Source organism: Cyanistes caeruleus, chromosome 1, assembly GCF_971803275.1.
Source record: "Cyanistes caeruleus chromosome 1, bCyaCae1.hap1.1, whole genome shotgun sequence".
Classification (NCBI taxonomy): Eukaryota; Metazoa; Chordata; class Aves; order Passeriformes; family Paridae; genus Cyanistes; species Cyanistes caeruleus.
This window is the reverse complement of record NC_141701.1, coordinates 10,480,298-10,493,543: the sequence shown is the minus strand read 5'-3', so window position 1 is coordinate 10,493,543 and position 13,246 is coordinate 10,480,298. Positions and strand designations below refer to the sequence as shown.

General features: G+C 36.3%; 1 long non-coding RNA gene across 2 annotated transcripts in view; it reads left to right on the top strand.

Moving 5' to 3' along the window:
- The window catches only part of LOC147655297 (uncharacterized), a 127,588-nt gene that overhangs the window by 98,752 nt on the left and 15,590 nt on the right, over window positions 1–13,246 (top strand). For both annotated transcript variants that reach the window (XR_015283869.1, XR_015283868.1), the window contains one exon: window positions 2,170–2,315. This is a non-coding gene — a long non-coding RNA (uncharacterized LOC147655297). The remainder of the gene's footprint in view (window positions 1–2,169; window positions 2,316–13,246) is intronic.

Genomic DNA, 13,246 nt, shown 5'->3' with positions numbered 1-13,246 from the left:
GTTTAGCAGAAGAGATTTATTCAGGAACCATATGAATTTCTTAATATAATCTCAATTTTCCCATGCAGCTATCCAGGAAACTGGTGGGGAACAGGCATCACATAATCTATTAGTAGATTTTGTACATCTATAAGGAAAAAATATTCAAAGAAAATGATTCAAAATTTCAAAGAAAAATATTAAAAAAATATTAAAATTAATTTTAAAATTAAGTTCTGCATGCCATATGTGTGCTTATGAATACTTCAAAGTAATAGCACAGGAGCTGTGATTTGTTTTGTGCTCAATGTGACCAGTTTTGTGCCAAAAAGTGATTGTGCTTGTAACTGCCCATTTGGAGTGTGCAATAACATGTTTGCACTTCTGCATGTGTGTTTGGCAGAATACAAATCAGGACCTCACAGTTCACAACAGAGCAAATGCAGAAAGTCACAGAGAAGACTGGCTTTGCATGCAGATTCCTTGAATCAGTTGAAGTCCTGGTTTCTGGACAAAAGCATCTTGTTTCTTTGATTAATTCTTTATAAATTATTTTAAAACTTGCTTATTAGCTGTAATTTGCTTTTTGTAAGCTTGGTAAACAGGTGTTTTTAGTCCTTAAGACCTTTAAGACCTACAGAGGAGCAAGTTTTCTTTTTATTTACATTTTTAAGTGCTCAATTGTCACAGCCAGCCGTTATGCAGAACTGATTCCAGTGACTAATTTGACTTGACATTTTGATGCCTGTTTCCTTCAGAGTTCCATGTTATTTGGCTGAACTTGACCTGTGCCATGTCATTCAGTAACACATACCTCCATTTTTTAGCTACTAAGAATTACATTCAACCTGTCTATTTTCTTATATGTATCTACCCATAGCTTTCCTGGCTTTTTCTTTATGTCAGCAAGGTCAAACTCATTCCTCTTCTAATTATACACAGTACCTATTCAAATTTTTGCTATTTGAACATGTCAGCTGTTGAAGTAATTACATTTGTGTGAATGTCAAAGAAAACTGTAAGAAAAGGAGGGAATACAAATAATTTAAAGCTTTAAGAGGAGAAGAAACTTATTCTTACTGTCACTAAATATACTAAGTCCACTCAGACAATATAGGTTCAGCTGCTAAACAGTCTGGGGACCCAGATTGAATTTAGGTTTGAAAGACTTGTATTCTTCACTGTTTTTTCTTATTAATGTTTAGATGAAAACCATAAGCTTTTAGCCAAATTTATTACTTTCAGGGGAGGATCTGGATGTCTGAAGAAGAAATATTCGGCCTCGGTAACTGAAGTTATTGTCTTTAAGATTGCTTAGAACCACCCAGAAAAGAAACAGTGTACTCACTTGTATGAAGTGAACAGTTGCCAGACCCTGCTGATGAAAACAGAGTGAAATCCAGTAAATTTTCCATTTGTATTGTATCTCTTCCTTCTGGAAAAATGTATTGAGAAATTTATTATGATTTGCAGTTCAGGTTAAAATCTCTACACACTCTTTGCTTTTTGAGTAAAGACCCTGTGTTCTGTACTTTATGGTGCAGGTCTTTACTGGTAGAAATCCTCTCATTTAGCAGTGGAAAAAACTTAGACATTCTGATTCTCTTACATGTATGTGGTTTAGCATCCTTTTCTTCTGGTGTGTGTAGTTCCATCCTCTTCCTTAGAAAGGCACAAGGAGGGAAGGCTTGTGCACACAGAGTGTTTTTAGTGGTGTTTCAACTGATATCTTTTCACATATCGTCTGGCGTGGGTTTACTTTGGGTAGAGACAGTGTAGTATTTGGCACTTAAAAGATTACACAATTAATCTTGCTGATGTTACTCTACAAGGAGCAAACTAAACCATCTTTCCTAACTTCTTTCTGCTGCTGTCCTACACAAGTACCCCAGTTGTTGTTGTCTAATTTCTGCAGGGAGACCTGGAAGCCAACTGAGCTTCCTCACCTGATTTGGATCACCTCAGGAGTAGAGGAAAAGATCTGTATTTTTCTGGTTGATTTTGCCCAAAGCAGAGTTAAGTGTGTATTTAATCAATTTTGACTGTGGTGTATTCTGCAGTTGTCATTATATGTGGGGGCCACAGTGAGAGAACACCACTGTTAAACACTGTGTTTTAGTGCTTTGATTTTTGCAGTCAGTTACAGTTCACAGAAACTGAGTAACAATGAAGCCATCATCTTTCCTACAGGTCAGTGAAACAAAAAAAAAATCTATGTTTCAACAGTCTGATGATGAAAAGCTCCTTTCTCCAGTTGAAATAGAATGAACTGGATGACTGAATTCTCCTAATTCTGTAATATTACATCTGAATGTCTTCTCCATAATGAAGTGAAGGTAAGGTATTTATCAATAATTACATTGACTTCAGGGGTTTTTGAAACTGGCTTATTTACTCCTGTTCAAGTTTCAAAGCTGTCCATGTACCAGACTGAAATTTTTCAGTTATGTATTTATTTGTGGAGGAATACCAATCAGGTACAAGGCTTGAAAAATGATTTTGAAGTCATCACTTTCAATTGACAAAAAAAAAAAAAAGCTAAATAAAACAAAATGTTTCTAACTTTTAAGACAAAACTGATTTTTATTGTAAAACTCTTCATTATAAAATTTACCTATTTTAATAAAAAAAAACCAAACCTTATAGGCTGTATATTTCAGGTTTAAAAATATGTTTCTCTCTTTTAACTTAAAATTATTTAGGAATGGGTTTGTTTTGTCTGGGCAAAAACCACCCCAAAACAATCTTTTTTCAGTTCCTTCCAAACCTTTTCTTCAAAACATTTTTTTTCCATTGCTTTTTCAAGTTTCTCCAGCTTCTCTTGAAGCAAACGTTTACATTTCATTTTTAGGTTAGTAAGTTTGATTTGAAAATAGTATTAACTTCTGTGAAAATTTTCCTTTAATTATGAAACTAGATGAAACATAGTGATGCAGCCTGAGGTTTTATTCACACAAACTGGAATGAGAAGGGGAAAAACAGAGGTAAACTGGACTGGAGGAAAAGTCACTTTAGACATATGCATAAAACTCACATTGAATTAAAAGAAACAAGGCCCTGAAAAAGATTTAAGACAGATCTTGTCAAACTGGACTGATCTCTATAATAAACACACTCCGTCTTGTGATCTAAAAACTCATTTCATATTTGGGGAAGTTGGGATTGATATCTTGCAACAGGTTCCAATGTCATACTTGGGTAATTTTTTGATTTGTTGCCATTTGGAGGACTGTGAACTAGACAGGTCTGTTGAGCCCAGCATAAGCAGCTTCAGAACTATCAAATCTGGAAATTCCCTTTCAACAGAAACCATCCAAAGTTCAGGAACATCACTATTACATTGAAATTGGGTCAGTTCATCATAAGAGAGCTCTAAGAGAGATTATATCATTTCCTGGCATTAAAAACACACATTTGAGTTATTTTGTGATAGCAGAGTTGGTCAGTTTCAGTGTTTCAGCATTTTGGCATGCCCATAGCATGAGGATATATCATCAACACTGTAATAAAAGAACCAGGCTTGATGAAATTTGACCTTCTAGAAACTGATTGAGAAGCAAAGCATTCACATCTAAGTACTTGCCTTTTTATCTAGCAAGGGGATTTTAGAGTCTGGATTGTTTGTTCATACCAGGAAAAGAATACTTCTTCTTCATTAAAAAAAAAGAAAAAATTAAGTTTGCAAGTGAAGGTTTAAGTTTTGTGTTTTGAAGTTGTGTCTGCAGAGAAGATAAATTGCAATACTTCAACTCTAAAAAAAATTCCAAACATAGAGTTACAGATGTAAGATTTAAAAAAAGTCCATAACATCTGAATGTTGAATCATTCTGATTTGATTTGGATATGTGTCTGCAGTTTTTTACTATATTATTACTTATTTCTAAATTGATGCCTTTAGGTAAAAGTCTTGTAATACTCAAAATAAAGCAAAATAATAGTTACTATATTAGAATGCAGCAATTTTTGCCTGCAATTTTAAGAGAAGGTGGTTGGGTGCATGATCTACAGCCTGCCTTCAATTTTCAATTGGTTTATTAATCTAAAGTATTCTAGTTCTCAAATGTATTAAGTCACAATAATTCACAATGTGAATTCAAATCAATTAGGAAAACTAGTCCAAATAGATTCAATTACATAAATTAAAATATATGTTTATGCTTTTGCTTGTTTTTGTTTATATGATGTGTCTCAATCAAAACTCTTCACATCTGCAGGCATGTAGTTATAAAATTCCATATTCTAAATATCTATGTCTATTAATGTTTTTGCAAAACAACATGTACCCTTTCTTATACAAATAATCTATAATTGTACCATAAATTTTTAGTATACAATTTTTTTTCCTAAACAATTGATCCAAATGGGATTAAAAATATTAACCTTAATTTATTTCCTTATGCCTGACATATTTCACTATATAATCAGATTGTTTTTCTTTAAATTAATGTTGTCTCCATACTGGTTTTCTCTATTTGAAGGTATTAATGAATAAATTTAAACTCTGAATCACAGGTGTTTAAGTTGGTTGAGGGAATAAATGTATAATTACATTCATAAATGCATATCAAAGCAGTCAAAGGCTTAGCTATATATTATGCCTTGATGTGTGTGCAAAATTTCCATTACTGTTATTGGGAGATAATGTGGGTGTTGTGAGGGCAGAATATATTCCAGGCAGTATCCTGTGACGTGTTTTTTTCCTACTGGTCCCATTTTCCCTTCTTTGTATGCTGTTAGCTACAGTAACATAGCATTTGAATTAGAATTTTAGGAACTTTGATGAAAGCAATAGCAGAATTTATACATTTATCACAGCAGAAAGATTTTGCAAGTTTCACATTTGTACTGAAAGTCACAGACCAAAGTATGTTTAGCCAGATGTTGACACCTAAATTGCAAAAATCCATGTTTAAGCAGATGAAGCCCTCCTGAATTTCTGTTTTATGGTTAGGACCACATACAATAATAACAATAAAAATAAAGACAGGGTTGCTAATAGTGGTGGTGGTAGCACAGGGACATCAGCACCATGATGGTGGTGCAGGAAGATGTTCCTGTGGCAGAGAAAAGCAGTTGTCTTGTAGGCAGGCTGCAAACCTGGCAGTTGAAAGCAAAAAATAGATCATGTTGGAAATGTTTTTTCAGGATGTCAAACTTATTATGAAAAGTTAAATAAAAGTTCTTATATGTTACTAAGCTATTGACAATTTTTGTTACTGCTCTAAAAATGTTTATTTTTTCTGTCTGCATCTCAAATGACACTTCTCTGGGTTTTTACCCTAGTTAGTGCCAGGAGTCATAGGAGCATTTGCAGGTTCAGAACCTTTATCTGTATAAGAACCAAAGCCAAGATAATTCCTTAATTTTGTTAATATCTAGTGCTTTCCATACTTTTAACGTCATTTGACTGTGCCTTCAGTTCTCTTGAGAGAAAAAGAGTGAGAATTCATGAAATTGAGAAAGATGCTCCCCTGACAATGAAAAAGTCAGTGCAGAGCATCCCACAGCCCAATTTCAAGACATGAGTTGTGTTCCCATTCCTGCTGGGATGTGTGTATAGCAAATGTGACTAATGAAGGCTGAGTAGTTCTGCTTAGCCAAGGTAAAAGGTATTATTATTCTTCCTCTGAAATGGGTCAGAGGAAAATTACTTAGAAGAAACATCTAAATGAAACAAAGCAAAACAAAACACACACACACAAAAAAAAAAAAAAAAATTAAAAAATCCAATTACCTCCCAAGCCAGTAAGAACTTCTCTCTTCTTTAATACTAGATGTGTGATGTGTGTCATGGTGGGTACACTCACTGTTCCCTTGATGTGTGTCAGTTTTTAGTAGCAGGCAAGAGGATATACACTTGGAGAGGGTGGATCTAGGTGCCAGGCAGCCACCATCTGCAAAGTTTTGAGTAACCTAAATGCATATTTTATCTCTTGACTTCTAATCAGCTTCAGATGTCACACACATCTATTTAATTGTTTTTCAAGGTGAAAAATTTTCCTAGTAATTGATGATTAATAATCTCTAACTGGAAAAGGAAGAAAGTCTAAGTGGAGTTTAACACACCCTTTAACACCAAAAGGATCTCTGATATTGAAATATTGAGGCACTTGATCTGGGTTTGTATATAGCAAAAAACAAATATGTGAACTAAAGTCACATTTGTTCTAATGATGCTTAAAGCTGTGGTTAAAAACAAGCTGTTATGAGGTCATACTGAGTAGTTTTATTTGTTAAAAGCACAATCCAAGTATTATTGACCTTATTTAGGACTGAGCTCTGTAGATCTATTAGAATAATAGAATAATAAACAAATAATTAAAAAATTAACAAGTAATTAACAAATAACAAACAAATAAAAAATAGAAGTACAGAGAAAAAAAAAGTAATGGTAGAAATATTTCAGCATTTTTTCACATGCTGTAATAAAGTTCAATGTGTGGAACAGTGGGAGAAGTCCTGGTACAGTAGTATAATATAATTTATTTGGAGAATCTGCCAAGGGAAGGTGGCATTCTTATTGAAAAGTGTAGATTTGGAGGAATCAATTAGAGTTTTAAACCAGAAGAAAAAATGCCCATACAATTTCTTGTATCTATGTCCTGCTTTGGCCACTTTGTTGTGCTCCTGGGGAATTAAGTGTATTTTGCTTGTAATAGGTATACCTTCTGGGGGTTTTTTAGCCTATGTTTCCTTATGAGGTATTTATCTACTAACTGTGGTATCAGTCTCCAGGGCAACATATGCAAATGAGTTACAGTAGTCTCTTGTCTACAGTACTGTCATATTTCATTTTGAAAACCATATGAAAATATTTCCTACAGGAAAACAGTCCTTGCATTTCCTTATTTGTGAATTGCATGCCAGAGTGCTTCCATTAGATATCAAGCAAAGAACATGTCCAAGAGATAATGTATTTATTTATACCCAATATCTCAGCATTGTTCAGCTTGAAGTACCACAAATTCTTAGTATGTTCTCAGCTGGAGACAGATGTTATGCACAGTTTATTGTGTAGATTTGGACCAGATCACCTTCAACATACTGAAAGGATTATTCAAGGCTTTTATTTACACAAATAAAAATTTTTGGGTTGCTGTGTCCACTCTCCAAAGCATAGAGAAATAAATAATTTCAGTAGAGGATGTGAAGCCTTTTACTAGAATGTGGTGTATAATATCTGGAAAAATATTGTTTTCATGAAAATAAAGGATTTCAAAGTCTTCAAGTCTGCACCAACCAACACTGATTCCATCGAGGCAATATTTTCTTCCTCTCCTTTAGAAAGGCTGTTTCTTGCAGGGGCCCAGCCCTGCCCTAGGACAATTTTCTCAGCAAGAGCTAATTTCCATGGATTTATTTGCAAAGGAGGTGATGATCCAACCCCCACACCTTCTTCTTTGAGTTGGTTCATCTCAATGACTTAGTGTCATTGTGTCATAGTTTAAATGGTGCTTATTTATCAGAATCAAAGCCCCTGATTCCATCCCTTGGTCCTGAAGATGGGAAATAATTACTAAAGCACTATTATGCCTTCAGCAAAGGCTCCAGTAAAATATGATACAATAGTTAGAAGAAACTTTATTAAGACCATGATAATGACTAAAATACATTCAATATTTACAGGTGTGGATTTTCTTGGCTAAGCTATGGGGAAGAAGAACATCAAAATAAGTAAAGTCAACAGTGTTGGTATTGGGGTAAATTGCTACCATACAAAACCAAAAAAATCTCCACTGCTATACAATATGTGAGATTCTGTTGGATGCTTTTAGCCTAACAATGGCAAAATATGCTTATCCTCTCTTTTAAATCTGGCCAAAGCTGGAGTAACTTTGCAAGATAAGATTTTCAATATAAGCATGTGTACAAGACTGAAGAAAATTGTTTTGCCAAGCTTTGGTGTTGAGCAGCACATGGAAAAGGAAGAGCCTGAAACCATTCAAAATAAACTTAAGAGAGACTTAGTTAAGGGTCTAACTTTTCCATTGCATATGTGCACATACCTTGTAACATGTTTGTTTTGAAGCAAGGTATTTAAAATTTTACATTAAAACCCTTGTTTTATGATATGCACTTAACTGCACCGCATTTCTCACTTGCTATTTTTTGAGTGCATGACTCTGAAATGTCAGGGTTCTTTCAAAAGGGTGTCTGTGCATGAAGGAGAAAGAGGTTAATTTCCTAGGTTTTTAATAAAGGAAAAAGGAGATAAAACCCCATAAATTCCATCAGGTAGCAACTGAGTGGCCTGCAGAGGTACCCTTTCAGGCACAGCAACCTTTACATCCACTGCAGAGACCTCTTGTCTCTTGAGTTAGTTTTGTGACTCCTGGGTGATGCTCTCATACTTTCTGCTGAGCAGCACTAGCAGATACCAAAATGCACATTTTCCCAGTGGAGTTGCTCAAAATGCTTGCTGGGGGCCTTAGGAACTGTGAAGCTTCAGGTACATCTGTTCCATTTTCTCTAAGTGCTGCCTGTCCTACTATACCATGCCACACCTGACTTCCAAACTCTTCCTGGGATGAATTTTCCCCAGTACACACTGGCTGTATTCTCCTTCAGAGAACCTGGGCTTAGCAATCAGCAGGGGAAACACTGAGTTCACACAAAGAGTGAGAAAGAAAGAGACACTTCCTGGCCTTGAGAGCTGGCAGCAGGCAGGAAAGCACAAGCAGTGCGGAAGGAATTTCTAAGCATGCAGCTGCCAACTGCCTCAGCTCTTGTCTGAGCATGGACAAGCTCAGGGGCCTTTAAAAGGCTACAACTAAGAGACAGAAATGGCATGAAAAGTATCCTTAATCCAGCTTTCACTTTCCACCTGTTACATTTTGAGTCTCTACCGCGCAAAATAACACATTCAGTATTACTCAAAATATCAGTTTGTTTTATTTATATTTGTCTGAAATGGGCGTTCTGTGGGTGTTACCCAAGTGTCTTTCTGAGAAATAGGTGAGGTATGTTGAGTGACAGTGTCTTTAAAAATTCAGTCTAAGACAGATAAAAAGTCCAGAAAATTTTATCCAGAAAATTTATACAGTTTGACAGAACTTTAAGCTACTGAAAACAAAAATTTATTAGGAGTGTTGGGAAACTTCAAATTTAGGTGGTGTTGCCACCTCTATTAGCAATATAAGTTAAAATTCAACAGCTAGCTGCAGAAAATGAGACTCATGTATTAGTGTTGGTCTATTAATATGCATATGGAGAAAGAGAGAAAATAAAATGTTTCTTTCCCTATTTTTTTAATGAGACAGAATCATATGTTAGAAAGAAAAACAGGCATACTTAAGAAATTAAATTGAACAGAAATAGGAACAACTCTGGGTTTATACATTCCCTTGACAAATCTTTCAAGCTTTTATGACTGTATAATCCAGTTTCTGTCACAGTTTTCTGCCATGGCATCTTTCAGATGATTGGTTTTGTGCATAGTTATTAGTCTGATGCTGCTAATCTCTCATTTCTGAAGGAATAAACTCAAGTGCTTCTAGCTGAATGCTTATACTTTCTTTTAAAAGGATGTAATTCAGGTGGCTTAATGGGAAAGTGGATGATCCAGATTTAAAGATAATGTTTGATCTTTTGTACATGCCAGGTGATCTAGAAGCAGGGCAGTATATGGGTGGTATTTTCCAGTTGTATCTGGAAGATGACTAATAATATTCAACTGTAGTTAATTAAGAAAAACAATTTCTGGAATTTCCTGCACCTGTATTGGTAGGGTTAAAGGCAATGCATCTGCACCAAACCAATTTCCCCATCTGTGGAGAGGGTGTCTTGTCCCCACAGGGGACAGGTTTGTATCACAGAAAGATTAAGCACCCCTGCCTGGAGCTGCTTATTTTTTCCTCTTAATGTATAGAGGGAATGACCTAAATTATTTGTGCACACCAGGCACACAAAATGGCTACACCCAATGGAGATGAGACTCCATGGGTAGTAATAATTGTCCCCCTTCCTGCAGGGATGAAACTTACATAGACATGAATGTTTTGATGTCTTCTCAGTGATCTCATCAACTATTAGCAGCTCAGGTTCATTTTATCCTGACTTAAGACCAAATTCTGTGCAGCTGCAAAAATAATAAACTTGGTCTGCAACTATGCAGAATACAGGTGAACCCTGGCTCTGAGTCCTCTCCTTAGCATTTTGTGCTTTTTATCACAAGACATTCCTGACTTACCCACTAGCATTAGCACAGCTCTACAAAATTGTCAAATCTTACTTATAGACTTTCTCTGAGGCTTCAGCTAGAGAAAAAGAAAGTTATATGAAGAAGACATGTGAATAAAGTGTGTCTTTTTGCATAAAATGCTCTTTTTGAGTGTGTTCTTAACAGTCATCTGAAGCAACCAAAACATAGCAAATGTGTAAGTATTTCTACTCATTCTGGTCTATGACCTTTCTTTTTGCTTGTTTCCAGACATTGGAAACTAATTCTACACATTAGTTTCTGTCAACAGTAAAGACTCATAAGTATTTTTGCTTTCACCACACAAGAAACTCTAGAGCTTCAAACTCCTTATGTAACCTGTTCTGGTTTTGGATATCAAAAGACCAAACATCTGTTCCCCTGTTGATACCAGTCCAATATCCCAGGAATCACTTTTTTTTTTTTTTTTTTCCATTTTCACTTACAGATTTTCTCCCAGTATTGAATAGCAGAGGAACTTCTACCACAAGGAAGTCATGACCCCTAAACCGCTGGGTTTAGCTGTAGTTTGAAGGATTATGGCACTGTTAGACAGAAAGTGACACTATCTCTTAGAGTCTTGGTGATTCAGCTTCCAAATTTCCTGCAGTCTATGCTCCATCTTTCATTCTTCAGAGCACAGGAGACCTGTGACTGCCTTCCTTACCTCTCAATTAAGCAAACTCTAAGTCCAGAGACTGATGAACAGATGTTGTCTCTTCTCACCTCTCACCATGTGACCTCTGAAACTCACCCTGAGAAATATCTCTTTGTTCCTCAGGAGAAGGGCATTTTCCCTGCTTGTCCTGGGCTGTTCAAAATACGCCAGCAAGGAGAGAAGGATGTGTTCTCCCTTTTTCCTTTGGAGTTATGCAAAGACCAGAAGCACTTTTGGTCATAGTTTCCCAATAATCCTTCCCACCTTACTTTCCCCCAGAGATCTCTTTGTCCACTACTTGTCTTATGTACAATGAGAAAGAAGGGCTGTCTGTGCCTGATTCATTCTTTGAAGTATCTGCCACAGCAGTGTAATAAATAACCATAAACTTTGTGTCCTTAAGATGAGAAATCAATCCACAGAGGCAACTTTTAGATATTTCTAGAATAAGAATCCAAGGAGGAGGAAGATTAAGTGGAGAAGTGAAGAACTTGGCTGTCACCTTGCCTCATGTTTGTTAATTGAACACAACTGTAAGAAGAGCTGCATTCAGCTTCAGGGTTCTTTCTGTGTGGAAAGCCAAGGTGAATTCCCTGATTCACTACAAAAGCTCTCTTCTTTCACTTGGATTATTGATTTCCTTGACATATTTTAAGCATCTCTTTCTAGCTACTGCTTTTTTCCTTTCCAGACTCTGCCTGCCCTCCTCTGGTCGTTCCATACCTCCATAGGCAAAGAATTGAAATGCTAAAATATCTGAAAATATTATAAGAAGAAAGAAAGAAGGTGTGAATAAAATGAAACTGATTAAGGTAGATACACTCAATATGCCTGCCTTTATCATAGTATAAGTAATGTGAGAAGTTGCTACCAAATTTAGGATCCAGACAGTCTTTTTTCTCACACCTTATTCAGGCACCTCAAAACTCTCACAACGAATGACCATGTTTGTGTGGGCAAAATGTTTATTTTTGGAAAGAACAGTGAAGTGACCCACACTTCTTAGGGTACAGTAAAGTATCTACTAAAGTACATATCAGCCTGTCTTTTTAGACAACCTTTTTCAATTTTAAGATGCATGTGAAAATTTAGGATTCAGAAGTTTGTAAAAAATAAAAATCAAACAGTATTGTTAGCATGAAATCATGAGAGAGACTTGTTCCTTAATTGTGATGTTTTCTCCTGCTCCCCAAAGGTACAGATAATTTCGAAAATTCTGCTGGCAGTACACAAGGAAAATATCTTTTCAAATTTGTTAATGCGTTTCTTAATTTTTTGTTCCTGCTCTTCTTGACCATGCTATGTAGCTGGGCAGGGATAGAGTGAGAAAGAAAGAATGAAAATATCCATAACAATGGGGCAGTGCAGGAAAGCTCCTGTCTGACTTGTGATTACAAATGATGTTTCAAAGTAATCAGTGCTTGGAATGGACTGATACATACAAGAAAAAGACAATATATCTTAGTGATTTCTGTTAGTCTTCCTTACATTTTAAAAACATTTACTTGACTTATTATTTGCATGTTATTCTAAAATGTTCTCAAGGATCAGTGATGTTCACGGAGTTTGTACTGAACAGTATGGAAATCTTTTGTGACAGATCTGATCTGACTCACTGTGTCCTCCTCATGAGTGCAATGTTTGCCATCCCCCAGAGATACCCCCTTTTACAGGGAAAAATGTAAAAGCAGCACTTTGGAAACATTATGCAGGAAGACTGCAATGCAGTTAAGTATGGTGCCATGTGGCTGAAAACACAGCTCCACTGATGCCACTAGAAACCTATCATGGAACTGTAGAGTGGTTGGTGTTGGAAACACAAAAGATCAGCAAGTTCCAGCCATGAGCAGGGGCACCTTCCACTAGACCAATTTTCTCAGAACTCCATCCAACCTGGCCATAAACTCATCCACCAATTCTGTGGGCAGCCTGTTCCAGTGCCTTGCCACTCTCACAGTAAAGAACTTCTTCCTAACATTTCATCCAACTTTACCCTCCATGCTATTACAATTTAAAACTCTCATCCTTAGTTCTATTCCCACACTCCCTGATAAAAGTTACCTTCCCACCTTTTCTGTAGGTCTCCTTCTAGTACTGGATGGTCACTATAAGGTCTCTGGAACCCTCACTTCTCTGGTCTGAATGGCCCCATTTTCCTCAGCCTGTGCTCAAAGCAGAGAGCTCCAGCCCTCTCATCAACTTTGTGGTCCTCCTCTGGACTCACTCAAGCAGGTTCACGATTTCCTTGAGATGGCACAGGACCCCAAAGTGGGATCTGGAAGTCTGACTTGATACTCAACTGGGAAACTGTGTGAAGAAATGAAATAAAAACCTTAATCTTCAGTAGCTGTAATGCATTTCATCCCTAGCTGGCATGCAGACACCTCAGTGTAAGGTATTTTCTCCAACTG